Source organism: Arachis stenosperma, chromosome 6 (genome assembly GCF_014773155.1).
Source record: "Arachis stenosperma cultivar V10309 chromosome 6, arast.V10309.gnm1.PFL2, whole genome shotgun sequence".
Lineage (NCBI taxonomy): Eukaryota > Viridiplantae > Streptophyta > Magnoliopsida > Fabales > Fabaceae > Arachis > Arachis stenosperma.
In genome coordinates, this window is record NC_080382.1 from 130,551,158 (window position 1) to 130,579,153 (window position 27,996).

Genomic DNA, 27,996 nt, shown 5'->3' on the forward strand with positions numbered 1-27,996 from the left:
AAAAAGTTATTTTCTCCTTTAGGGAGCTCTTTTTCTCTCAATAGGAGAGTCTTTTAAGAACTTCAGATTCTTCTCCAAAAAGGGAGTTATTTTCAACCTTATTTCAATTACTAAATCTATATTCTCACATAATCCTCGCTCAACTTGAACCTTCAAAAGTATTGGAAAATCTGAAATACACAACAATTCTTCTTTAGCAACCTACAACATGAACAATATTGAAGGAAAAGTCATCAAGCTCAACAAGTCTGGAGAACTGGGATATAAGAAAGAATGCTTAAATGTGGTGGGTAAGTTAATAAGTGACAAGGAGATAAATTTCAAAACATGTAAGAATGCTTTGCTGAGAATGTGGAAAAACCCTCAAGGTGTTGCAGTTACAGACATTGGATGGAAGAAGATGTTATTCAGCTTCAAAGACAGGAAGAAAGGGCTGCAGATTATTCGGAATGGACCATGGAATGTCAAAGGAAACATGGTCAATCTCATATTATGGAGGGAGGGCGAATCAGTTTTCGAAGTTGACCATGACTTCATAAAATTTTGGATTCAAGTGCATGGCATTCCACATGACTTCATGGATCAGATATTCTTATCGGCGAAATGTTAGGAGTCTTGGCCGAAGCTGAAGATCCAAAAGCAGATGGAGTCCTTAGGAGACCATATCTGAGAATCAGGGTTAGTATCAATATCACCAAGGCTCTACCTACAGAATTCTTGTTAGATAGAGAGAAGTTGCCACAATTATGGGTCTTTTTCAAGTATGAGAGGCTGCTGAACAGCTATTGTTTCAACTGTGGTATATTAGGGCATGAGAAGAAAACATGCAAGAATCCAACAGTCATGGCATACTGGGATCCAACAAAGAAGAAATACTCACTGGGACTGGGAGTAAGCTAGGGACGACTAGGTCCAACCATGGGAGGAGGCATCTCAAAACAACAAGGATGGAGAGAAGAAGGGGAGGAGCATGTGCGTGAGCAACTGAACCCTGATAGAGAGAGTGGTGAAGAACAAAGCTCTAAGGAGAGTAGGATTAGGGCTGAGCGAGTACTGCAGCAGAAAATCCAGGAGGAAAGTGTCTGGGAAAACCAAATGAGGAGAGAAGAAGAGATGGCAGATGCAGAAGAGCAGGTAGAAGAAGTACTGAAAATCCCTGATTTTTAGGAAGAGAGGGATACGCAGCGTGACCTAGGAGCAGCCTATAAACTCAGCAATCTCATTAAGGAGATAAGAGAGAGGAACAACGAATGGGCCAATAACAAAAAGGCCCAGAAGGGAGAAAGGAGGTATGAGGTGCAGAAATCAGGTGAAAACGGACAAATAAGGGATATTGGGCCCAACACAAGGGCTTTACATCAGCAAGCATGGAATGTTGAAGGAAATTGGCTGAATAATCATATAACTGAAGAAGAAGAAGAAGTGAACAGCTATAAAATGGAAGATTGGAAGTTGGGCCCTGAAAAACAAAAAAAGAAAAAGAAACCATAGGTCAGGAATTAAAAAGACTTATGTTAGCAAGAATGAGGGACAAAAAAGCGTGTGAAGCCAGAACAGAGGGAAAGGAAAATCAAGAACTACTGAAGGGTGGAACGAAGGATAATGTTTTAAGAAAGCTATCCAAGGAAGCTCAGAATGGAGAACATGAATTTGTGGGTCAGCATGTCGAGCCAGGTGAGAACGTCTACTATGTAGAGTTAGCAAGCGATGAAGATGAAGATAAAGGAACAGAAGCACAAATAGATTGGGAAACACGACTAGCTAAGAAGTTGGAATTGAAGCTGAACTTGAAAAGGAAACGAGAAAACAAACAGGTTCCACTGCTAATATACAGGGAATGGAAGGAGGAGCAAGAGGATAGGGAACCCAAGAAAGTAAAGAACAGCATCACCACTCTGGGCACAGGGGAGTATCAGTTAGCTAAGCATGTCTCTGGTCAGATTAAAGGAATACAAATGGTTGAGGAGGCGGATCTTAACATGCCCCAACCTCAGCCATGAGTATCATTAGTTGAAATTGTAGGGGAATAGCGGCTGCCCCGACAATTTATGAGTTGTATAATTGGTGCGCGAAATTGTGAACTATACTTTTTCACAACTCTCATAATCCCTGGTAATGGCTCCAAAAACTTGGTGCGCTCACTACCATGGCATTACACAACTTCGCACAACTAACCAGCAAGTGCACTGGGTCGTCCAAGTAATAAACCTTACGTGAGTAAGGGTCGATCCCACGGAGATTGTTAGTATTGAAGCAAGCTATGGTCATCTTGTAAATCTTAGTCAGGCAAACTCAGATATATATGGTGATGAACGAAAATAACATAAAAGATAAAGATAGTGATACTTATGTAATTCATTGGTAGGAACTTCAGATAAGCGCATGAAGATGCCTTCCCTTCCGTCTCTCTGCTTTCCTACTGTCTTCATCCAACCCTTCTTACTCCTTTCCATGGCAAGCTCGTATAGGGTCTCACTGTTGTCAGCAGCTACCTCCCATCCTCGCAGTGAAAGCTAATGCACACACTCTGTCACAGTGCTGCCAATCACCGGTGTGGTTCCCTCCCCTACCGGAATAGAATAACTCTTTTGCGTCTGTCACGAACGCCCAGTAGGTTACAGGTTTGAAGCACGTCACAGTCATTCAATCATTGAATCCTACTCAGAATACCACAGACAAGGTTAGACCTTCCGGATTCTCTTGAATGCTGCCATCAGTTCTTGCCTATACCACGAAGACTCTGATCTCACAGAATGGTTGGCTCGTTTGTCAGGCGAGCACTCGGTTGTCAGGCGATCAACCATGCATCGTGCAATCAGGAATCCAAGAGATATTCACCAAGCCTCAAATGCTTGTAGAACAAGAGTGGTTGTCAGTCACTTTGTTCATGAGTGAGAATGGTGATGGGCGTCAATCATCACCTTCATCATGTTGAAGAACAAGTGATATCTTGGATAAAGAACAAGCGGAATTTGAATGAAAGAACAATAGTAATTGCATTAATACTCGAGGTACAGCAGAGCTCCACACCTTAATCTATGGTGTGTAGAAACTCCACCGTTGAAAATACATAAGCATAAGGTCTAGGCATGGCCGAATGGCCAGCCTCCCAATGATCTAAGAACTAAAATGTCCAAAGATGATCTAGAGATCTAAAAGTGATCAAAAGATGAAAATACAATAGTAAAAGGTCCTATTTATAGAAAACTAGTAGCCTAAGGTGTACAAAGATGAGTAAATGACATAAAAATCCACTTCCGGGCCCACTTGGTGTGTGCTTGGGCTGAGCATTGAAGCATTTTCGTGTAGAGACTCTTCTTGGAGTTAAACGCCAGCTTTTATGCCAGTTTGGGCGTTTAACTCCCATTTAGGTGCTAGTTCCGGCGTTTAACGCTGGAATTTCTTGAGGTGACTTTGAACGCCGGTTTGGGCCATCAAATCTTGGGCAAAGTATGGACTATTATATATTGCTGGAAAGCCCAGGATGTCTACTTTCCAACGCCGTTGAGAGCGCGCTAATTGGGCTTCTGTCGCTCCAGAAAATCCACTTCGAGTGCAGGGAGGTCAGAATCCAACAGCATCTGCAGTCCTTTTGAGTCTCAGAATCAGATTTTTGCTCAGGTCCCTCAATTTCAGCCAGAAAATACCTGAAATCACAGAAAAACACACAAACTCATAGTAAAGTCCAGAAAAGTGAATTTTAATTAAAAACTAATAAAAATATACTAAAAACTAACTATATCATATCAAAAACATACTAAAAACAATGCCAAAAAGTATACAAATTATCCGCTCATCACAACACCAAACTTAAATTGTTGCTTGTCCTCAAGCAACTGAAAATCAAATAAGATAAAAAGAAGAGAATATGCAATGAATTCCAAAAACATCTGTGAAGATCAGTATTAATCAGATGAGCGGGGCTTTTAACTTTTTGCCTCCGAACAGTTTTGGCATCTCACTCTATCCTTTGAAATCCAGAATGGTTGGCTTCTTTAGGAACTTAGAATCCAGATAGTGTTAATGATTCTCTTAGTAAAGTATGATGATTCTTGAACATAGCTATTTATTGAGTCTTGGCCGTGGCCCAAAGCACTCTGTCTTCCAGTATTACCACCGGATACATACATGCCACAGACACATAATTGGGTGAACCTTTTTGGATTGTGACTCAGCTTTGCTAAAGTCCCCAATTAGAGGTGTCCAGGGTTCTTAAGCACACTCTTATTTGCCTTGGATCACAACTTTATTCTTTCTTTTTCTTTCTTTTTCTCTTTCTTTTTTTTTTTTTTGAAATGCTTTTTCTTGCTTCAAGAATCATTTTATTGATTTTTCAGATCCTCAGTAACATGTCTCCTTTTTCATCATTCTTTCAAGAGCCAACATTCATGAACCACAAATTCAAAAGACATATGCACTGTTTAAGCATACATTCAGAGAACAAAAATATTGCCACCACATCAAAATAATTAAACTATTATAAAATTCAAAATTCATGCAATTCTTTCTTTTATCAATTAGGCACGTTTTTATTGAAGAAAGGTGATGGATTCATAGGACATTCATAACTTTAAGGCATAGACACTAAGACACTAATGATCACAAGACACAAACATGGATAAACATAAGCATTAAAATTCGAAAAACAGAAGAACAATAACAAGGAAATCAAAGAACGGGTCCACCTTAGTGATGGCGGCTCTTTCTTGCTCTTGAAGATCCTATGGAGTGCTTGAGCTCCTCAATGTCTCTTCCTTGTCTTTGTTGCTCCTCCCTCATGATTCTTTGATCTTCTCTAATTTCATGAAGGATGATGGAGTGTTCTTGATGCTCCACCCTCAGTTGTCCCATGTTGGAACTTAGTTCTCCTAGGGAGGTGTTTAGTTGCTCCCAATAGTTTTGTGGAGGAAAATTCATCCCTTGAGGAATCTCAGGGATCTCATGATGAGTGAGATCTCTTGTGTACTCCATCCTTTTCTTGGTGATGGGCTTGTCCTCATCAATGGGAATGTCTCCCTCTATGTCAACTCCAACTGAATAACAGAGGTGACAAATGAGATGAGGAAAAGCTAACCTTGCCAAGGTGGAGGTCTTGTCCGCCACCTTATAGAGTTCTTGGGCTATAACCTCATGAACCTCTATTTCTTCTCCAATCATGATACTATGGATCATGATGGCCCGGTCTATGGTAACTTCGGACCGGTTGCTAGTGGGGATGATTGAGCGTTGTATGAACTCTAACCATCCTCTAGCCACGGGCTTGAGGTCATGCCTTCTCAATTGGACCGGCTTTCCTCTTGAATCTTGCTTCCATTGTGCGCCCTCTTCACATATGACTGTGAGGACTTGGTCCAACCTTTGATCAAAGTTGACCTTTCTAGTGTAAGGATGCTCATCTCCTTGCATCATAGGCAAGTTGAACGCCACCCTCACACTCTCCGGACTAAAATCCAAGTATTTCCCCCGAACCATAGTGAGATAATTCTTTGGATTCGGGTTCACACTTTGGTCATGGTTCTTTGTGATCCATGCATTGGCATAGAACTCTTGAACCATCAAGATTCCGACTTGTTGAATGGGGTTGGTAAGAACTTCCCAACCTCTTCTTCGGATCTCATGGCGGATCTCCGGATATTCACCCTTTTTGAGTGAAAAGGGGACCTCGGAGATCACCTTCTTCAAGGCCACAACTTCATAGAAGTGGTCTTGATGCACCCTTGAGAGGAATCTATCCATCTCCCATGACTCGGAGGTGGAAGCTTTTGCCTTCCCTTTCCTCTTTTTAGAGGTTTCTCCGGCCTTGGATGCCATAAATGGTTATGAAAAAGCAACGCTTTTACCACACCAAACTTAAAATGTTTGCTCGTCCTCGAGCAAAAAAGAAAGAAGAGAGTAGAAGAAGAAGAATTGAGGAAGAGGGGGAAGATGGTGTGTTCGGCCAAGAAGGGAAAGAAGGGGTGTTTAGGTTGTGTGAAAATGAAGGGTTGAAGAAGGGTATATATAGGAGAGAGGGGGGGGGGGGGTAATGGTTCGGCCATTTGAGGGTGGGTTTGGGAGGGAAAGTGGTTTGAATTTGAAGGGTGAGGTTGGTGGGGATTTATGAAGGAAGGATGTGAGTGGTGAAGAGAAAGATGGGATTTGATAGGTGAAGGGTTTTTGGGGAAGAGGTATTGAGGTGATTGGTGAATGGGGGAAGAAGAGAGAGATTGATGGTGGGGTCCTGTGGGGTCCACAGATCCTGTGGTGTCAAGGAAAAGTCATCCCTGCACCAAATGTTGCTCAAAATCACGTTTTGAGCTATTTCTGGCGTTAAACGCCGGGCTGGTGCCCATTCCTGGCGTTTAACGCCAGGTTGTTGCCCTTTTCTGGCGTTTAACGCCAGTCTGGTGCCCCTTTCTGGCGTTAAACGCCCAGAATGGTGCCAGACTGGGCGTTAAACGCCCAACAGCTAGCATTACTGGCGTTTGAACGCCAGCTTCTTCTCCTCCAGGGTGTGCTATTTTTCTTCCTGTTTTTCATTCTGTTTTTGCTTTTTTCATTGTTTTTGTGACTTCTTATGATCATCAACCTACAAAAAAGATAAAATAACAAAAGAAAATAGTTAACTATAAAACATTGGGTTGCCTCCCAACAAGCGCTTCTTTAATGTCATTAGCTTGACAGAGGACTCTCGTGGAGCCTCAGAGATACTCAGAACCGTGTTGGAACCTCCCAACACCAAACTTAGAGTTTGGATGTGGGGGTTCAACACCAAACTTAGAGTTTGGTTGTGGCCTCCCAACACCAAACTTAGAGTTTGACTGTGGGGGCTCTGCTTGGCTCTGTTTTGAGAGAAGCTCTTCATGCTTCCTCTCCATGATGACAGAGGGATATCCTTGGGCCTTAAACACCAAGGATTTTTCATTCACTTGAATGATTAACTCTCCTCTGTCAACATCAATCACAGCCTTTGCTGTGGCTAGGAAGGGTCTGCCAAGGATGATGGATTCATCCATGCACTTCCCAGTCTCTAGGACTATGAAATCAGTAGGAATGTACTGGTCTTCAACTTTAACCAGAACATCCTCTACAAGTCCATGGGCTTGTTTTCTTGAGTTGTCTGCCATCTCTAATGAGATTCTTGCAGCTTGCACCTCAAGGATCCCTAATTTCTCCATTACAGAGAGGGGCATGAGGTTCACACTTGACCCTAAGTCACACAAGGCCTTCTTGAAGGTCATGGTGCCTATGGTACAAGGTATAGAAAACTTCCCGGGATCCTGCCTCTTTTGAGGCAGTTTCTGCCTAGACAAGTCATCCAGTTCTTTGGTGAGCAAGGGAGGTTCATCCTCCCAAGTCTCATTTCCAAATAACTTGTCATTTAGTTTCATGATTGCTCCAAGGTATTTAGCAACTTGCTCTTCAGTAACATACTCATCCTCTTCAGAGGAAGAATACTCATCAGAGCTCATGAATGGCAGAAGTAAGTCCAATGGAATCTCTATGGTCTCATTTTGAGCCTCAGATTCCCAAGGTTCCTCATTGAGGAACTCAGAGGAGAGTGGTGCACGCCCACTGAGGTCTTTCTCAGTGGCGTCTTCTTCCTCTCTTTCCTCTCCATATTCGGCCATGTTGATGGCCTTGCACTCTCCTTTTGGATTTTCTTCTGTATTACTTGGGAGAGTACTTGGAGGGAGTTCAGTAACTTCCTTGCTCAGCTGACCCACTTGTCCTTCCAAATTTCTGATGGAGGACCTTGTTTCACTCATGAAACTTTGAGTGGTATTTATTAGATCAGAGACCATTGTTGCTAAGTCAGAAGTATTCTGCTTAGAACTCTCTGTCTGTTGCTGAGAAGATGATGGAAAAGGCTTGCCATTGCTAAACCTGTTTCTTCCACCATTATTGTTATTGAAACCTTGTTGAGGTCTCTCTTGATTCTTCCATGAGAGATTTGGGTGATTTCTCCATGAAGAATTGTAGGTGTTTCCATAGGGTTCTCCCATGTAATTCACCTCTTTTATTGAAGGGTTCTCAGGATCATAAGCTTCTTCCTCAGATGAAGCTTCCTTAGTACTGTTTGGTGCATTTTGCATTCCAGACAGACTTTGAGAAATCAAATTGACTTGTTGAGTCAATATCTTGTTCTGAGCCAATATGGCATTCAGAGTGTCAATCTCAAGAACTCCTTTCTTCTGACTAGTCCCATTGTTCACAGGATTCCTTTCAGAAGTGTACATGAATTGGTTATTTGCAACCATTTCAATTAGCTCTTGAGCTTCTGCAGGCGTCTTCTTCAGATGAAGAGATCCTCCAGCAGAGCTATCCAAGGACATCTTAGATAGTTCAGAGAGACCATCATAGAAAATACCTATGATGCTCCATTCAGAAAGCATGTCTGAAGGACATCTTCTGATTAATTGTTTGTATCTTTCCCAAGCTTCATAGAGGGATTCTCCATCCTTCTGTCTGAAGGTTTGGACTTCCACTCTAAGCTTACTCCATCTTTGTGGTGGAAAGAACTTTGCCAAGAAGGCATTGACTAGCTTTTCCCAAGAGTCCAGGCTTTCTTTAGGTTGAGAATCCAACCATATTCTAGCTCTGTCTCTTACAGCAAAAGGGAATAGCATCAGTCTATAGACCTCAGGGTTAACCCCATTAGTCTTGACTGTGTCACAGATTTGCAAGATTTCAGCTAAAAACTGATGAGGATCTTCCATTGGAAGTCTATGGAACTTGCAATTCTGTTGCATTAGAGAAACTAATTGAGGCTTAAGCTCAAAATTGTTTGCTCCAATGGCAGGGATAGAGATGCTTCTCCCATAGAAGTCGGGAGTAGGTGCAGTAAAGTCACCCAGCACCTTCCTTGCATTGTTGGCATTGTTGTTGTTTTCGGCTGCCATGGGTTCTTCTTCTTTGAAGAATTCGGTCAGGTCCTCTAAGGAGAGTTGTGCCTTGGCTTCTCTTAGCTTTCGCTTCAAGGTCCTTTCGGGTTCAGGATCAGCTTCAACAAGAATGCCTTTGTCTCTGCTCCTGCTCATATGAAAGAGAAGAGAAAAAGAAAATGTGGAATCCTCTATGTCACAGTATAGAGATTCCTTGAAATGTCAGAGGAAAAGAGAAATAGAAAGAAGAAGGAGAAGAAGAATTCGAACTTTAAGTAGATAAGGTTCGAATTATGCATTTAGAAGGAGTGGTACTCCATAAATAGAAGGATGTGAGAAGGAGGGAAGAGGATTTTCGAAAATTCAATTAAAAGACTTTGAAAACATTTTGAGAATTTGATTGATAATTTTCGAAAATTGAAAGTGGAAGAGAAATCAAGTGATTTTTGAAAAAGATTTTGAAATTAGAAACTAAAAAGATTTGATTGAAAACTAATTTGAAAAAGATATGATAAAAAAAAATATGATTGAAAGGTTATTGTCTTAAAAAGATGTGATTGAGAAGATATGATTTGAAAACCATTTTAAAAGATATGATTTGAAAATTATTTTAAAAGATTTGATTTGGAAAAATAGTGACTTGCCTAACAAGAAAAGATATGATTCAAACATAAAACCTTCCTTAACAGAAAAGGCAAAAAATGTTCAATCAAATCATTAATTGTTAGTAAGTATCTTTGAAAGGAAAGAAATTAATTTTGAAAACATTTGAGTGAAAAGATTTGATTTGAAAAAGATTTGATTTTGGAAAACTTGAAAAAAATTGATTTGAAAACAAAATCTTCCCCCTAGCACCATCCTGGCGTTAAACGCCCAGAATGGTATACATTCTGGCGTTTAACGCCCAAAATGCTACCTCTTTGGGCGTTAAACGCCCAACCAGGTGCCCTGGCTGGCGTTTAAACGCCAGTCTGCCTTCTTCACTGGGCATTTTTGAATGCTCAGCTTTTTCTGTATAATTCCTCTGCAGTGTGTTCTGAATCTTCAATCCCTTGTATCATTGACTTGAAAAGACACAAATTAAAAATATTTTTGGATTTTTAATAATTAAAATGCAACAAGAATCAAATAACAATGCATGCAAGACACCAAACTTAGCAGTTTGTATACTACTGACACTAATGAACTGAAAATGCATATGAGACACACAAAATACTCAAGTCAATAGAATTCAAAGATCAGAGCAAATGAATCATCAAGAACATCTTGAAGATCACTAAGACATATGAATGCATGCAATTGACACCAAACTTAGGATGAGACACTAGACTCAAACAAGAAATATTTTTGAATTTTATGATTTTTTTTTAAATTTTTAAATTTTTTGTGTTTTTCGAAAATTAAGTGGAAAAAGAAGGTATCAAAATTCTTAATGAGAATTCCAGGAATCAGTGCAATGCTAGTCTAAGACTCCGGTCCAGGAATTAGACATGGCTTCACAGCCAGCCAAGCTTCCAAAGAAAGCTTCGGTCCAAAACACTAGACATGACCAAAGGTCAGCCAAGCCTTAGCAAATCACTGCTCCAAAAGCAAGATTGATACGAAATCAACAAGCTCTTGTGGTGATAAGTTGAAACCTCGGTCCAATCAGATTAGACATGGCTTCTCAGCCAGCCAGATTTCAACAAATCATCATGAAACTCTAGAATTCATCTTCAAGAATTTCGAAAAAAAAAAATACCTAATCTAAGCAACAAGATGAACCGTCAGTTGTCCAGCCTGAACAATCCCGGGCAATAACACCAAAAATTTGATGTTGTTGCCGGATCTTGGCACTGATGTTACCAAAGGCTTGCTCAAAACAAGAACAATCCCCGGCAACGGCGCCAAAAACTTGGTGCGCGAAATTGTGAACTATACTTTTTCACAACTCTCATAATCCCTGGTAATGGCTCCAAAAACTTGGTGCGCTCACTACCATGGCATTACACAACTTCGCACAACTAACCAGCAAGTGCACTGGGTCGTCCAAGTAATAAACCTTACGTGAGTAAGGGTCGATCCCACGGAGATTGTTAGTATTGAAGCAAGCTATGGTCATCTTGTAAATCTTAGTCAGGCAAACTCAGATATATATGGTGATGAACGAAAATAACATAAAAGATAAAGATAGTGATACTTATGTAATTCATTGGTAGGAACTTCAGATAAGCGCATGAAGATGCCTTCCCTTCCGTCTCTCTGCTTTCCTACTGTCTTCATCCAACCCTTCTTACTCCTTTCCATGGCAAGCTCGTATAGGGTCTCACTGTTGTCAGCAGCTACCTCCCATCCTCGCAGTGAAAGCTAATGCACACACTCTGTCACAGTGCTGCCAATCACCGGTGTGGTTCCCTCCCCTACCGGAATAGAATAACTCTTTTGCGTCTGTCACGAACGCCCAGTAGGTTACAGGTTTGAAGCACGTCACAGTCATTCAATCATTGAATCCTACTCAGAATACCACAGACAAGGTTAGACCTTCCGGATTCTCTTGAATGCTGCCATCAGTTCTTGCCTATACCACGAAGACTCTGATCTCACAGAATGGTTGGCTCGTTTGTCAGGCGAGCACTCGGTTGTCAGGCGATCAACCATGCATCGTGCAATCAGGAATCCAAGAGATATTCACCAAGCCTCAAATGCTTGTAGAACAAGAGTGGTTGTCAGTCACTTTGTTCATGAGTGAGAATGGTGATGGGCGTCAATCATCACCTTCATCATGTTGAAGAACAAGTGATATCTTGGATAAAGAACAAGCGGAATTTGAATGAAAGAACAATAGTAATTGCATTAATACTCGAGGTACAGCAGAGCTCCACACCTTAATCTATGGTGTGTAGAAACTCCACCGTTGAAAATACATAAGCATAAGGTCTAGGCATGGCCGAATGGCCAGCCTCCCAATGATCTAAGAACTAAAATGTCCAAAGATGATCTAGAGATCTAAAAGTGATCAAAAGATGAAAATACAATAGTAAAAGGTCCTATTTATAGAAAACTAGTAGCCTAAGGTGTACAAAGATGAGTAAATGACATAAAAATCCACTTCCGGGCCCACTTGGTGTGTGCTTGGGCTGAGCATTGAAGCATTTTCGTGTAGAGACTCTTCTTGGAGTTAAACGCCAGCTTTTATGCCAGTTTGGGCGTTTAACTCCCATTTAGGTGCTAGTTCCGGCGTTTAACGCTGGAATTTCTTGAGGTGACTTTGAACGCCGGTTTGGGCCATCAAATCTTGGGCAAAGTATGGACTATTATATATTGCTGGAAAGCCCAGGATGTCTACTTTCCAACGCCGTTGAGAGCGCGCTAATTGGGCTTCTGTCGCTCCAGAAAATCCACTTCGAGTGCAGGGAGGTCAGAATCCAACAGCATCTGCAGTCCTTTTGAGTCTCAGAATCAGATTTTTGCTCAGGTCCCTCAATTTCAGCCAGAAAATACCTGAAATCACAGAAAAACACACAAACTCATAGTAAAGTCCAGAAAAGTGAATTTTAATTAAAAACTAATAAAAATATACTAAAAACTAACTATATCATATCAAAAACATACTAAAAACAATGCCAAAAAGTATACAAATTATCCGCTCATCAATAATCTATGTAAAAAGGTAAAGCCGCTTATAGTGTTTTTAATGGAAATTAGGGCCAGTCAAGAAAAAATGAATAGGATAAGAAGAAGGCTTAATTTTGACAAGATATTTTGTGTAGAACCACGGGGCTTGTCCGGTGGACTATGTTTGTTATGAACATCTAATACTAATATCGATGTTTACGAGTGGTGTGATAACTATATTAAAGCTAGTATTAACATTAATAATATTCTGAAATGGCAGGGCATTTTTGTGTATGGTAACCCAGTTTTCCAAAAGTGAAGGAAACTATGGCAGGAGCTTACGGTAAGTAATAGGAGCAGGGAAGAACCTCAAGCTTATTTGGGGGACTTTAACAATATTCTAAGTCAAGACGAAAAGGTAGGCATTCATCCACAACCAAGAATTTATTTAGATACATTTAGAAGGTTTGTAGATGATAATGGTTTAATGGATATTGACCTTAAAGGAAGTAGGTACACATGGTACATCAATCCAAGAAACAACTTTATCACTAGGGAAAGACTAGATAGGGTGTTAGTAAATTGAAAATGGCTGCATATATACCATAATGTTATCCTAAAAGCTGCTTCGGCAATAAGTTCGGACCATTGTGCCTTATTTTGGAAACACAACCGCGAGATCGGATAAAAAAAGAATTCAGGTTTGAGGCCTTTTGGACAGAGCATGAGGAGTGCAAAGAGGTAATTAGGAGGAGTTGGCAGCAGGATGATGGAAACAGAAACTGTTGGAATCAATTTACTAGAAAGAGAAGCAGATGCAAAAGGGAGTTGACGGAGTGGAGGAGAAGAAAGTTCAAAAGAGTAAATAAAGAAATAGAAAAAAAGGAAAGTGAGCTACATCAAATACAAGAGGGCGATATGACGGATAGAGATCAAAGAAGAGAGAGAGAACTGAAGAACCAGATATCAGATCTTTGGAAACAAGAAGAAAAATATTGAGGGCAAAGATCAAGGTTTAAATGGTTAAAATGGGGCGACAAAAACACAGCCTTCTTTCCTGCAACAACCATACAGAGAATAATGAGGAATAGAATTGACAAATTGAAAGATGAGGCAGGACATTGGATACAAGGAGAAGTAGACATAATGAGGTTAGTGGAAACACATTTTACTAAGCTGTTTACTTCTGAAGGGGATATGAACCTGGAATAGTGCATAAGAGATATACCAACGAGAGTCACTAGAGAGATGAATGATGAGCTAATGGCAAAGATTAAAGACGAGGAAATTAAAGACGCAATCTTTAGTATGGGAAGCTTAAAAGCTCCGGGGCCAGATGGTTTAAACGGACTATTCTTCTAACAACATTGGGATATTCTGATTAAAGAAGTGTATGGTGTGGTGAGACAGATTTTTGAAAACGATAGCTTACCAGAGGACTTAGGAGAAACAATTATTATTTTGATTCCCAAAGTGACTCAACCGGAAAGCCTAAATCACCTCAGACCCATCAACTGTTGTAATTTCATATATAAGATTGTAACAAGGGTCTTGGTTGGAAGGTTAAGGAAAGTGCTAGATGTCATCATATCTCCAGTTCAGAGTGCTTTTATAAAAGGAAGACTCATACAGGATAATATAGTAGTAGTACAGGAAGTGTTTCACAAATTAAATAGAAAAGGAAATCATGGAAGCAATGACATAGCCATCAAATTAGATATGAATAGGGCATACGATAGATTGGAATGGAATTTTCTGTAAAGGGTCATGGAAAAATTCGGTTTTAGTAAAGAATGGGTGAAGTTGATGATAAGCTGCGTAAAAAGTGCTACTTATAGATTTAAAATTAATGGAAAATTGTTAACCAAGATCTACCCTCAAAGAGGTCTCAGACAGGGAGATCCTCTATCGCCCTATCTCTTTATCTTGGCAGCGGAAAGTTTTACTGTTCTCATGGAAAAGGCGTTGAGGGATAATCTTATTTCAGGAATAAGGTTAGCTCCAACTGCACCGGTCATAACTCATCTATTATTCGCTGATGATTGTATTATTTTTGCAGGTGCGCAAGAAGAGGAGATTTATCAACTAATTCAGATCATAAACAAATATACGGAGGCATCAGGACAAAGAATGAATACTGAGAAATCCGGACTGATTTTTGGAAGTCAGATATCTATCCAAAGGAGGGTAAACATTGAAGAGATCACCAGAATGACATCGTGGGAAGATTCTGGAAGATACCTAGGGTTACCAGCGAGATGAGGAAGATCCAAGAACAAGGCGCTAGAGTGGATACAAGAGGATATTCTAGACAAAATGCAAGGATGGAAAGAGAAACTATTAAATCAAGTTGGAAAGGAGGTTTTGATAAAGGCAGTTATACATGCGATTCCAGTCTATGCCATGAACGTCATCAAATCCCCTAAATCCTTTTGCAAGAAAATTGAATCAGCAATTGCGAGATTTTGGTGGACAAACAATGGAAAGGAAAGAAGCATTCATTGGAAGAGGTGAACAAAAATGACCAAGAGTAAATTAAATGGAGGCTTGGGATTTAAGGATTTAGAATGCCAAAACATAGCACACTTGGCTAAGCAAGCTTGGAGACTTCTAAAAGAGGAAGATGCAATATGGGCTCGGATACTAAAGGCCAGTTACTACCCTAATTGCAGCCTATGGGAAGCGGTAAGAGGAGGAAACACATCATGGAAGAGTATGTTGGTGGGAAGAGATTTACTCAGAAGGAAGGGAAGGTGGAGTGTAGGAAGTGGAGCAGGGATAGATATTTGGGAAGATAATTGTGTGGTAGGAATAGACAAGTTGGGGAGAGGCGGAGAAAATCGATATAGAAGAGTGAGCGAGTTGGTAAGAGAGGGCGAGGGCTGGGACTTAAACAAAATTCATGAAATTTTTCATGGTAATGTGGTTGAACTAATAACCAAAATGCCCATTAGTTTGATTAATAAAAAGGATCACTTTGTTTGGCCGTATAGAAATAACGAACAGTACTCAGTCAAAACCGGATACCATGCTGCGAAGGAAGAGAAAGACACAAAGGAAGAGACAAAACTCAGCAAAACATCGACAAGTCAGAATTTGAGGGAGGTATGGGAGACTATTTGGAGATTACTAGTGCCGAGAAAGGTTAGAATGTTTTTATGGAAAGTAGTGCACGGAATTCTGCCAATGAAAACGAAATTATATCAGTGCAAAAGTGCAGTTTCACCCACGTGTAGCATATGCTAGGAAGAAGATGAGACAATAGAACATGCGTTACTTTTGTGCCCATGGACTAGAGCGGCGTGGTTTGGATCTAGCCTTCAAATTGTGCCTACGGCTGATAATGTGGGATCTTTTGAAAAATGGATGATGAACACAATTGACAAAATCAAGAGTGAGACAGGAAATGAACAGGACAAAATTTTGTGCAATTTGGGATGTGTTTGTTGGTGCATTTGGAAAGCGAGAAATCAGCACATATTCCAGCAAACAAAAATCAACCCACAAAAGGCAATAATCTATTCAGAGCATCTTCCAGCAGAATACCATAATGCAACAAAGGCACTCAATAGAGATAACAAACCTATAATAGGCAGGAATGGTGAGAGTAGGAGAATTACCTGGAGGCCTCCGCCACAAAACAGGGCGAAAGTGAACACAGACGCGACATTTCACAGGGAAACAGGCATGGCAGCGTCAGCAACGGTGGTCAGAGACTGGCAAGAAAAGATCATCACTGGGACAACATCAACTTTAGCAGCAAAAGCTCAAGCATACAGAGAGGCTCTCATTCTCATTAAAAATCTTCAGATAAGGAATTGTATAATTGAAACAGATTGCTTACCTCTGGTTCAAGTGATTAAAGCAGGAATGCCCTTAGCTGAAGCAAACGCAATCATCAGAGACATTCTCCAATTGCTGGAGGAGGCTCTGGATGTGGGAGCTACTTGGACTCCACGAGAAGGCAACAATTTAATTCACCAACTGGCAGCGATGGCAGCGGGGAATCAGCTACAGAGGCAGTGAACAGTTATTCCGCCTGTACAGGTCAGGAATACAATCAGAACAGAAGCAGAATTCGCAATTCTTCAGCATAATCAATACAATCAAAATCAAGACAATCAGGTTTCAGTTTCAACCAGCCTTCAAGGATGCCAAAGAGAAGAGGGGTTACCTGGGAGGGTGGAAACGGAAACCAGTGATAGGCACGCAGCTGAAGGGGAAGAGCGGTTTCAACCCACCACTTTGCAACGGCCGATTAATGACACCAGCAATGACACTATTAACATAGGGAGAATGCTCAGCAGAGGGGATGCCGACAGATTTACTACTTGGGGAGGTTGCGCGGCAGAGGAGTAGTAGTAGCCATATCATGGCTGTGAGACCAGGAACTTCAAGGCAGACCCAAGTGTACCACCAGGAGCTGTATTGAGGCAGGTCTTCGGCGTCGGGTGACTATGGCAGAACACAAGCGGAAAAGCTGGGAATTGGGGCTGGTGGCATCGCTGAGGAGGACCGACTACGTCAGCAGCTCCACGCATCAAGTCCCCGAGCTTCTCGCGGAGGTCTCGAGGACAACGACAGAGTGACGAGACATTGGCTTCGAGGAAGAAGAGAAGAGCTTCGATTAGGGTTGGGCATTAGAGGGTTGGGTAGTTGGGCGAATTCGGGTTCTGGGTGTTAGGTCGGGTCAGTTCTCTGGCCCAGGGCCAAGTAAAAAAAAGACCTTTATTCATTTATAAGATCACACTAACCCAGTGGCATAACTTCATTGCACGTTTCCAACAATGGATGCCACTGAGGGTAATGAGAGCATGCTCAATTTGGTGCTTCTGCTTCCCCGTCAAAACGCACCTCCATTCTCTAATGTGTAAATGCCTTCACTTCATAAAGCTTGCAACTTTGTTCCAACTTTTATCTGTGGTTGCCATTTGATTGAGAGAATAGTAAAAAGCTTAGTAGTGGTGATATATCTACATTTATCCAGAGCAAACCTTGGTAAATGTTATCCTTTGCAGAAGAACAATATATTGTTACAGCTTTTGCGTTTTGATTATGGGAGCGTTGAGGTTTCACCAGGAATCCAGGACTTCTACTGATGCAAAAGGTGCTAAAACTTATAATGATATTTCAGACTTTATTTGTTTCTCTTAACTTTTCTTCTAAATAAAGAAACCATTGTTTCTTCTTGAACTCATTTGTTGATAAGGTTGAAAGTTGATGAGAAAATTAGCAGAAATTTTTGGGGGCTAATGCCAGTTGTTAGACTTATCTAATTGGGATGAGTAATTGGAGTATCAGACAACTATGAGTAATTGGAGTATCAGACAATTTTTGTTCTTCAATTTTCTCTCAACAATTAATAATTTGCATATTCATATGCCAATTTCTAGATTAATATACTATATTTCTTAGCACACTAATTCTAGTCATACAAGGTAACACTTAATTTTGCTAATCACAATGTGCTTGGTGATCGATCAGAAGGAAGCATCACCGCGAAATAAACACCTGTCCTGGTTTAGAAAATTAAAGAAGAAAAAAAACTAGATGGGCGGCTTCATAGAGTAATATCTATTGAGTAATCATTTCCTCTCTTCCTTTCCTTCTTGTTCATCAGCGAGACTCTCCAATTGAGTCTTAAATTTCTCTATTGGCTTCTTTTCATTCTGAAGTAATGAAAAGACAAGATGCTCTGAAACGCTTCATCTCATAATTTGCACTGAGTATGCCTTACAAAACACATATTTTGATCAGAAATTAGTAAACACGTTCCCCTATTTCCTTCTTGCTCAGTAGCGAGTAACGAGACTCATCCAATTGAGTCTCAAGTTCTTCTATTATCTTCTTTTTATTCTGGGGCGCAAACCAAATTTTCCATTTAGATATGAAAGTAGGAACGTATGAGTTCCTCTTCTCTAAGAAAGTGGCCAAGGTAGGAGTACAGAATTTTTTTTTCTTATATATGTTTTCTTTGCATAATATTTTGAGAAGCATTAAGCGAATTCTCTTTTATCTTTGGTATCCTATTTGTTCTTGCCGCAATCATGAGAAAAATTGAATCAAATGGAGTGTTTCTGGAGGACAACTTGTTCATGGATTGCTATTTATATGGCACAAACACTTTTTGCTTGATAAACCATTTAGAGAGAAGGAGTATACCAATTTCATTTTTAGATGCACTTAAATTGAATGCTAGTCAATTGAGTAGCTAAAAGTGAGCAAAATAAAGATTTGGTTTCTTATTTTATATGCTCACGATGGAAGTTAAATAAAAGGTTAATAAAACTTGAATGGATTTTAGATATATCAAACTGTTAGTTCTTAAAAGCGTATTTTTTTCATAGATTCAGTCCTAACGTAATTAATACGAAACATTTTTTATTTTCTATTTTGGTTGAAGATTCTAGTCTTATGAATTTTCCCAGGATTGAAATGTGAGAATTTATATGTAGCCAGATTTGAGTAGCAAAGTGTTTCAGCAAAGACAGAAAGAATTGCTGCAGTTATTATTTTCAATGTGATCCTCAAATTGTAGTCTATTTTACTTAAAACTAATAGATATTGTTATTTTAAGGGCGGCATGTGTATTTGTTTCTTTAGTTTCAAATATAAAAGACAACATTGTTTTGGCATCAAAGTGAATTTGGATGCATTGATGTGTCCAATGAACAAACTATGTTTCTCACCACATAATGCAAACATTCTAGCAGGATACCTGACTTTTAGGCACACAGAGAATTGAAGATAAACAGTGAGTTTTCTATTTTTTTATTATTGTTAAGAAAAATAAGGTGGGTGAGATTTTGTATCTCTTTAATTTGAAGCATAAACTTTAACGATGTGTTTACTTTTTAGGCTAAGAAAGTGAAGAAAGCTCTTCAGCCAGAGTGGCTTAAGTCTCTTCTGAAAAGGACTTTCTTTGAATCTTCCTGTGCAACTCATGCCGTACTTAAGAAAGAGTTAAACCAATACTGCATAACCTGTATCGATTCAATTTGCCAAAATCGTGCATCTGGACCCAAACATGTTCTTCATAAGATGATCACAATCTACAGGCATATTTACAAAGATGTTGTTCATATTGATGCTATGAGAGAGCATATTAACTGCTCACAAATTCAGGTACAATATCTTACTTTAATGTAAGTTTCTAACATATTATTTCATGTTTTTGAATCTTATGGATGTTATTTAACGTACTATTGGTTACCTGAATTTATGTGGAGAAGTCGTAGCAGGTTTGGCCTTTGATAAATCTTTATTGTCTATCATGTGAAATGTAACAAGAAAAAAATATAGCTGACAATATATCATTGCAGCTTTTGCGTTTTGATTATGGGACCGTTGAGGTTTCACCAGGAATCCTGGACTTCTGCTGATGCAAAAGGTGCTAAAACTTATAATGATATTTTAGACTTTGTTTATTTATTTATTTATTACTTCTCTTATCTTGTTCTTCTAAATAAAGAATGTTTTGTTTTTTCTTGAACTCATTTGTTGATACAGTTGAAAGTTGATGAGAAAATTTTCATGAATCCTAGGGGGCCAATGCCAGTTGTTAGGCTTATCTAATTGGGATGAGTAATTGGGGAATAGGTCAACTTTTGTTCAATTTTCAATCAACAATTAATAATTGGCATATTTAGATGCCAATTTCTGCATTAATATACTATATTTCTTGCACTCTAATTCTAGTCATAAGGTAATACTTAATTTTACTAATGATAATATGCATGGTGATCGATCAGAAGGAAGCTCCACTGCCAAATAAACACCTGTCCAGGGTTTAGAAAATTTGGGGAAAAAGAAACAATTCTAGTCATATAAGGTAATACTTAATTTTGCTACTGATAATGTGCTTGGTGATTGATCAGAAGGAAGCACTACTGCCAAATAAACACATGTCCTGGGTTTAGATAATTAGAAAAAAAAGATGCGCTTCATACAGTAATGCTACTGAGTAATCCTTTTCCCTCTTCCTTTCCTTCTTATTCATCAGCGAGACTCTCCAATTGAGTCTCAAATTTCTCTATTGTCTTCTTTTTATTCTGAAGTAATGAAAAAACAAAGATGCTCTGATACGCTTCATCTCAGTAATCTGCACTGAGTATGCATTACAGAACACATATTTTGATCAGAAATTGGTAAATCCATTCCCCCTCTTTCCTTCTTGCTTAGTAGCGAGTAACGAGACTCATTCAATTGAGTCTCAAGTTCTTCTATTGGCTTCTTTTTATTGTGGGGTGCAAACTAAATTTTTCATTTCGATATAAAAGTAGGAACAGATGAGTTCCTCTTCATCTAAGAAAATGGCCAAGGTAGATGTATAGAATTTTTTTCCTTATATATGTTTTCTTTGTACAATTATTTGAGAAGCATTTAGCAAATTCTCCTTTATCTTTGTCATCCTATTTATTCTTGTCACAATCATGAGAAAAATTGAATCAAATGGAGTGTTTCTAGAGGACAACTTGTTCATGGTTTGGTATTTTAATTAAGAATTTATATGGCACAAACACTTTCTGCTTGATAAACCATTCAGAGAGAAAGAGTAATTAGGAAAAAAAAAGATGCGCTGCTTCATACAGTAATGTCTACTGAGTAATCCTTTCCCCCCTTCCGTTTCTTCTTGTTCATCAGCGAGATTCTCCAATTGAGTCTCAAATTTCTCTATTGTCTTCTTTTCATTCTGAAGTAATGAAAAAACAAGATGCTCTGATACGCTTCATCTCAGTAATCTGCACTGACTATACATCACAGAACACATAATTTGATCAGAAATTGGTGAATCCATTCCCCCTCTTTCCTTCTTGCTCGGTAGCGAGACTCATCCAATTGAGTCTCAAGTTCCTCTATTAACTTCTTTTTATTTTGGGGGGCAAACCAAATTTCCTGAAATAAACACCTGTCTTAGGTTTAGAAAATTAGGGGAAAAAAAACAAGATGTGCCGCTTTAGTATCCTTTCCCCTCTTCCTTTCCTTCTTGTTCATCAGTGAGATTCTCCAATTGAGTCTCAAATTTCTCTATTGTCTTCTTTTTATTCTGAAGTAATGAAAAAATAAGATGCTCTGATATGCTTCATCTCAGTAAAGTATGCTTTACAAAACACATATTTTAACCAGAAATTGGTGGATCCATTCCCTCTTTTTCTTTCTTGCTCAGTAGCAAGTAACGAGACTCATCCAATTGAGTCTCAAGTTCTTCTATTGGCTTCTTTTTATTTTGGGATGCAAACCAAATTTTCCATTTTGATATGAAATTAGGAATAGATGAGTTTCTCTTCATCTAAGAAAGTGGCCAAAGTAGGTGTACAAATTTTTTTTCCTTATATATGTTTTCTTTGTTCAATCATTTGAGAAGCATTTAGCAAATTCTCCTTTATCTTTGGTATCCTATTTATTCTTGCCGTAATCATGAGAAAAATTGAATCAAATAGAGTGTTTGTTTGTTTTTGAAAATTTTCTCATAAACTTTCAACTGTATCAACAAATGAGTTCAAGAAGAAATAACGCATTCTTTATTCAGAAGAAAAAGTTAAGAGAAGCAAAAAAAAATATAGAGAGAAGGAGTAATTGGGATATAAGTTAACATTTGTTGTTCAATTTTCCATCAACAATTAATAATTGGCATATTCAGAGCCAATTTCTGCATTAATATACTATATTTTTTAGCACTGTAATTCTAGTCATATGAGGTAATACTTAATTTTGCTAAAGACAACATGCATGGTGATCGATCAGAAGGAAGCTCCACTGCCAAATAAACACATGTCCAGAGTTTAGAAAATTAGGGGAAAAAAATAATTCTAGTCATATAAGGTAATACTTAATTTTGCTAATGACAATGTGTTTGGTGATCAATCAGATGGAAGCACCACTGCCAAATAAACACCTGTCCTGGGTATAGATAATTAAAAAAAACAAAAACAAGATGCGCTTCATACAGTAATGCTACTGAGTAATCCTTTCCCCCTCTTCCTTTCCTTTTTGTTCATTAGCAAGACTTTCCAGTTGAGTCTCAAATTTCTCTATTGTCTTCTTTTCATTCTGAAGTAATGAAAAAACAAGATACTCTGATACGCTTCATCTCAATAATTTGCACTGAGTATGCATTATAGAACACATATTTTGATCAGAAATTGGTAAATCCGTTCCCCCTCTTTCCTTCTTGCTCAGTAGCGAGTAACGAGACTCATCCAATTGAGTCTCAAGTTCCTTCTCTTTGCTTCTTTTTATTGTGGGGTGCAAACCAAATTTTTCATTTCGATCTGAAAGCAGGAATGGATGAGTTCCTCTTTATCTAAGAAAATGACCAAGGTAAGTGTACATAAATTTTTTTTCCTTATATACGTTTTCTTTGTACAATCATTTGAGAAACTTTTAGCAAATTCTCCTTTATCTTTGGTATCCTATTTATTCTTGCTGCAATCATAAGAAAAATTGAATCAAATGGAGTATTTCTGGAGGACAACTTATTCATGGTTTGGTATTTTAATCAAGAATTTATATGGCACAGACCCTTTCTACTTGATAAACCATTTAGAGAGAAAGAGTAATTAGGGAAAAAAAAGATGTGCCACTTCATACAGTAATGTCTACTGAATAATCCTTTTCCCCTTCCCTTCCTTCTTGTTCGTCAGCCAGATTCTCCAATTGAGTCTCAAATTTCTCTATTGTCTTCTTTTTATTCTGAAGTAATGAAAAAATAAGATGCTCTGATACGCTTCATCTCAGTAATCTGCACTGAATATCCATTACAGAACACGTATTTTGATCAGAAATTGGTGAATCCGTTCCCCCTCTTTCCTTCTTGCTCAGTAGCGAGTAACGAGACTCATCCAATTGAGTCTCAAGTTCTTTTATTGGCTTCTTTTTATTCTAGAGTGCAAACCAAATTTTCTATTTCGATATGAAAGTAGGAATGGATGAGTCCTCTTCATCTAAGAAAGCGGCCAAGGTAGGTGTACGAAATTTTTTTCCCTTATATACATTTTCTCTGTACAATTATTTGAGAAGCATTTAGCAAATTCTCCTTTATCTTTGGTATCCTATTTATTCTTGCTGCAATCATGAGAAAAATTGAATCAAATGGAGTATTTCTGGAGGACAACTTGTTCATTGTTTGATATTTTAATTAAGAATTTATATGACACAAACACTTTCTGCTTGATAAACCATTTAGAGAGAAGGAGTAATTAGGAAAAAAAGAAAACAAGATGCGCCGCTTCATACAATAATGTCTACTGAGTAATCATTTTCCCTCTTCCTTTCCTTCTTGTTCATCTGCGAGATTCTCCAATTGAGTCTCAAATTTCTCTATTTTCTTCTTTTTCATTCTGAAGTAATAAAAAAACAAGATGCTCTGATATGCTTCACCTTAATAATCTGCACTGAGTATGGATTATAGAATACATATTTTGATCAGAAATTGGTAAATCTGTTCTCCCTCTTTCCTTCTTGCTCAGTAGCGAGTAACGAGACTCATCCAATTGAGTCTCAAGTTCCTTCTCTTGGCTTCTTTTTATTGTGGGGTGCAAACCAAATTTCCGTTTTGATCTAAAAGCAGGAATGGATGAGTTCGTCTTCATCTAAAAAAATGGCCAAGGTAGGTGTACAGAAATTTTTTTTCCTTATATACATTTTCTTTGTACAATCATTTAAGAAACTTTTAGCAAATTCTGCTTTATCTTTGGTATCCTATTTATTCTTGCCGCAATCATGAGAAAAATTGAATCAAATGGAGTATTTCTGGAGGACAACTTGTTCATGGTTTGGTATTTTAATCAAGAATTTATATGGCACAAACACTTTCTGCTTGATAAACCATTCAGAGAGAAAGAGTAATTAGAAAAAAAAAGATGTGCCGCTTCGTACAATAATGTCTACTGAGTAATCCTTTCCCCCTTCCCTTCCTTCTTGTTCGTCAGCCAGATTCTCCAATTGAGTCTCAAATTTCTCTATTGTCTTCTTTTCATTCTGAAGTAATGAAAAAACAAGATACTCTGATACGCTTCATCTTAGTAATCTACACTGAATATGCATTACAGAACACATATTTTGATCAGAAATTGGTGAATCCGTTCCCCCTCTTTCATCCTTGCTTAGTAGCGAGTAACGAGACTCATCCAATTGAGTTTCAAGTTCTTCTATTGGCTTCTTTTTATTCTAGAGTGCAAACCAAATTTTCTATTTCGATGTGAAAGTAGGAATGGATGAGTTCCTCTTCATCTAAGAAAGCGGCCAAAGTAGGTGTACGAAAATTTTTTCCCCTTATATACATTTTCTCTGTACAATCATTTGAGAAGTATTTAGCAAATTCTCCTTTATTTTTGGTATCCTATTTATTCTTGCCACAATCATGAGAAAAATTGAATCAAATGGAGTGTTTCTGGAGGACAACTTGTTCATTGTTTGATATTATAATTAAGAATTTATATGGCACAAACACTTTCTGCTTGATAAACCATTTATAGAGAAGGAGTAATTAGGAAAAAAAGAAAACAAGATGCGCCGCTTCATACAATAATGTCTACTGAGTAATCCTTTTCTCTCTTCCTTTCCGTCTTGTTCATTAGCGAGATTCTCTAATTGAGTCTCAAATTTCTCTATTTTCTTCTTTTCATTCTGAAGTAATGAAAAAACAAGATGCTCTGAAACACTTCATCTCATAATCTGCACTGAGTATGCGTTACAGAACACATATTTTGATCAGAAATTGGTAAACCCGTTCCCTCTCTTTTCTTTTTGCACAGTAGCGAGTAACAAGACTCATCCAATTGAGTCTCAAGTTCTTCTATTGGCTTCTTTTTATTCTAGGGTGCAAACCAAATTTTTTATTTTAATCTGAAAGTAGGAACGGATGAGTTCCTCTTCATCTAAAAAAGAGGCCAAGGTAGGTGTACAAAATTTTTTCTTATATATGTTTTCTTTGCACAATCTTTTGAGAAGCATTCAGCAAATTTTCCTTTATCTTTGGTATCCTATTTATTCTTGCCACATATTTTGAATCAAATAAAGTGTTTTTGCAGGACAACTTTTTCATGGTTTGCGATTTTAATTAAGAATTTATATAGCACTAACACTTTCTGCTTGATAAACCATTCAGAGAGAAAGAGTATACCAATTTTATTTTCATATGCACTTAAATTGAATGCTAGTCAAATGAGTAGCTAAAAATGATCAGAATAAAGATTTGGTTTCTCAGTTTATATGCTCACAATAGAAGTTAAATAAAAGGTCAATGAAACTTGAATGGAATTTAGATATATCAAACTGTTAGTTCTTAAAGGCATAATTTTTTCATAGATTCAGTCCTAATGTAATTAATACCAAACATTTTTTATTTTTTATTTTCGTTGAAGATTGTAGTCTTATGAGTTTTTTCCAGGATTAAAATGTGAGAATTTATATGTTGTCAGATTTGAATAGCAAAGTGCTTTAGCAAAGACAAAAAGAATTGTTGCAATTATTATTTTCAATGTGATCTTCAAATTATAGTCTATTTTACTTAAAATTAATAGATACCGTTATTTTAATTGCTGCATGTGTATTGCTTTCTTCAATTTCAAATGTAAAAGACAACACTATTTTGGCAACAAAGTGAATTTGGAGGCATCAGTGTGTGTCCAAATGAACAAACTATGTTACTGACCTCATAATGCCAACATTCATATAGGATACCTGACTTCTATGGCACATAAAGAATTGAAGATAAACAGTAAATTTTCTATATTTATTTATTTATTTATTATTATTATTATTATTATTATTATTATTATTATTATTAAGAAAAATAAGGGGGATGAGATTTTGTATCTCTTTAATTTGAAGCATATACTTTAATGATGTGTTTACTTTTTTTTAGGCTAACGAGTGCTGAGAGTAAAGTAGTAAATTGAGCACCACCCACAATCTTGATTTACCATCTCCTAACTCCTTCCATTAAAATTGTGATTTGAATCATCACACTCTGACTATTTCATCTGAAATCTCAAGTCCAAGCTGTTTTAAAGAAATCTGTTCATTCAGTTTCTCCTTTTATTCAAGAAGAAGTAGTGGTAACATAAGATAAATAATAATTTATTTACATAGAATGATAGTTTCTTGTTAACCTTATTACATAAAAATTTATCCACTTTCAAAACATCAACAAATGCAGTACATGAGACAATATGACACACTCGTTCTGAGTTGGTGCCTCTTTGCAAACTGTGCCACTCACTCTCACTCTCAGCCACATTGCAAGCCCCCCTCTTTTTTCTCATTGCACTATTAAACCCATTTTTTCTTTTTTATTCTTGTGTTCTAACTTCTAATGCCACTCATCGTCGCACCATTTTGCCATAGCAATTTTTCTATTTCTTTCTCCCGTTATGTTGCCGGTGCCATATAAACCACTTGTGGATCTTCTTCTTGTGGAAGCCATTGTTAACCAGGCTATACCTTAAACAGTCAGCGAAAATCATTTAGCATGTTAACAACAAATAGTAACACAACACAAGAATGGATCCACTAATCGAAATAAATTGCACCAACGAATCTAATCAAAACAATTTTTCCAATTCAATATATCCTCCTAGAACCGCTAACGGAGAACAGAAAGCCCAAATGGTAAACTAATACAAAAACATAAAAGCTAAAATATTAAGAAGAAGCACAAAAAATGCAACAAAACCAACAAAGAATTACAAGCCTAATTAACAAATAATGCTAAAGTCCATGCTTTTATAATGTACATAATGTCAGTACTAGTAGCAACTTTTCAAACCATGCTTGTTAATAAACAATAAAACAACACGTGTGTTTAATAGAACCAATTAGTTGATAGTAAATAGCTATCAGGAACAGTTTTGAGGATGAAGAGGAAGGAAATGTGATCAAGACTGAATGCTTGTCAATTCATTTAATGAAAAATACTGTTTGTTACAATAAGAGCAGTACATAGACTTTGTGAATTGTAATAATGCTCTGTGGATAGATAAACTGTGCCTCCAAAACAAGGGAGAAACACACTAGGTGGTAACCATTAACATAAAAGCACTAGTGTATTAGAATCTGCAACTCTTGACAGCACAAATTCAATAAACAATTGTGAAAATCAGATTGAGGAGTCAAAAAGGAAATAACAAACTTCACTAACTACTAATTCAGGCAAGATACAACTAACAAACAAACTAACTAATGTCTAATCTTTTGTATTTAAAATCAAATATTGGTGCCTCTAGCTTTTCCAATAAATTTCCATACAACAGTGAGTAGTAATTTCGATAACAAAAAAGGGTCACAACAGGAACATAATTATGATAAATATCTCTCAAATCATCTTTTTTTATTTTCTATACAGTAATCGTCAAAAATAAATTTTAAAAAATAACAATCACAGATTTATAAATCTGCAATTAACAAGCACAAGTAAGCTCAAAAAAATTTATGATACACAAACAATGGAATCAGCAATCAGCAATCACACATTCTCAAATCTTTAAAAAAGATGACACAGAATTCATAAATCTGCAAATGAGGGCAAATAAGAACT

The 27,996-nt window shown here is 37.8% G+C and overlaps 1 non-coding gene across 1 annotated transcript; it reads left to right on the top strand.

Moving 5' to 3' along the window:
* Nucleotides 1–8,369: 8,369 nt before the first annotated feature.
* On the top strand, nt 8,370–8,477 carry LOC130938296 (small nucleolar RNA R71). Its single transcript, XR_009069467.1, has one exon. It is a non-coding gene; the product is annotated as a small nucleolar RNA R71 (small nucleolar RNA).
* Nucleotides 8,478–27,996: the final 19,519 nt, after the last annotated feature.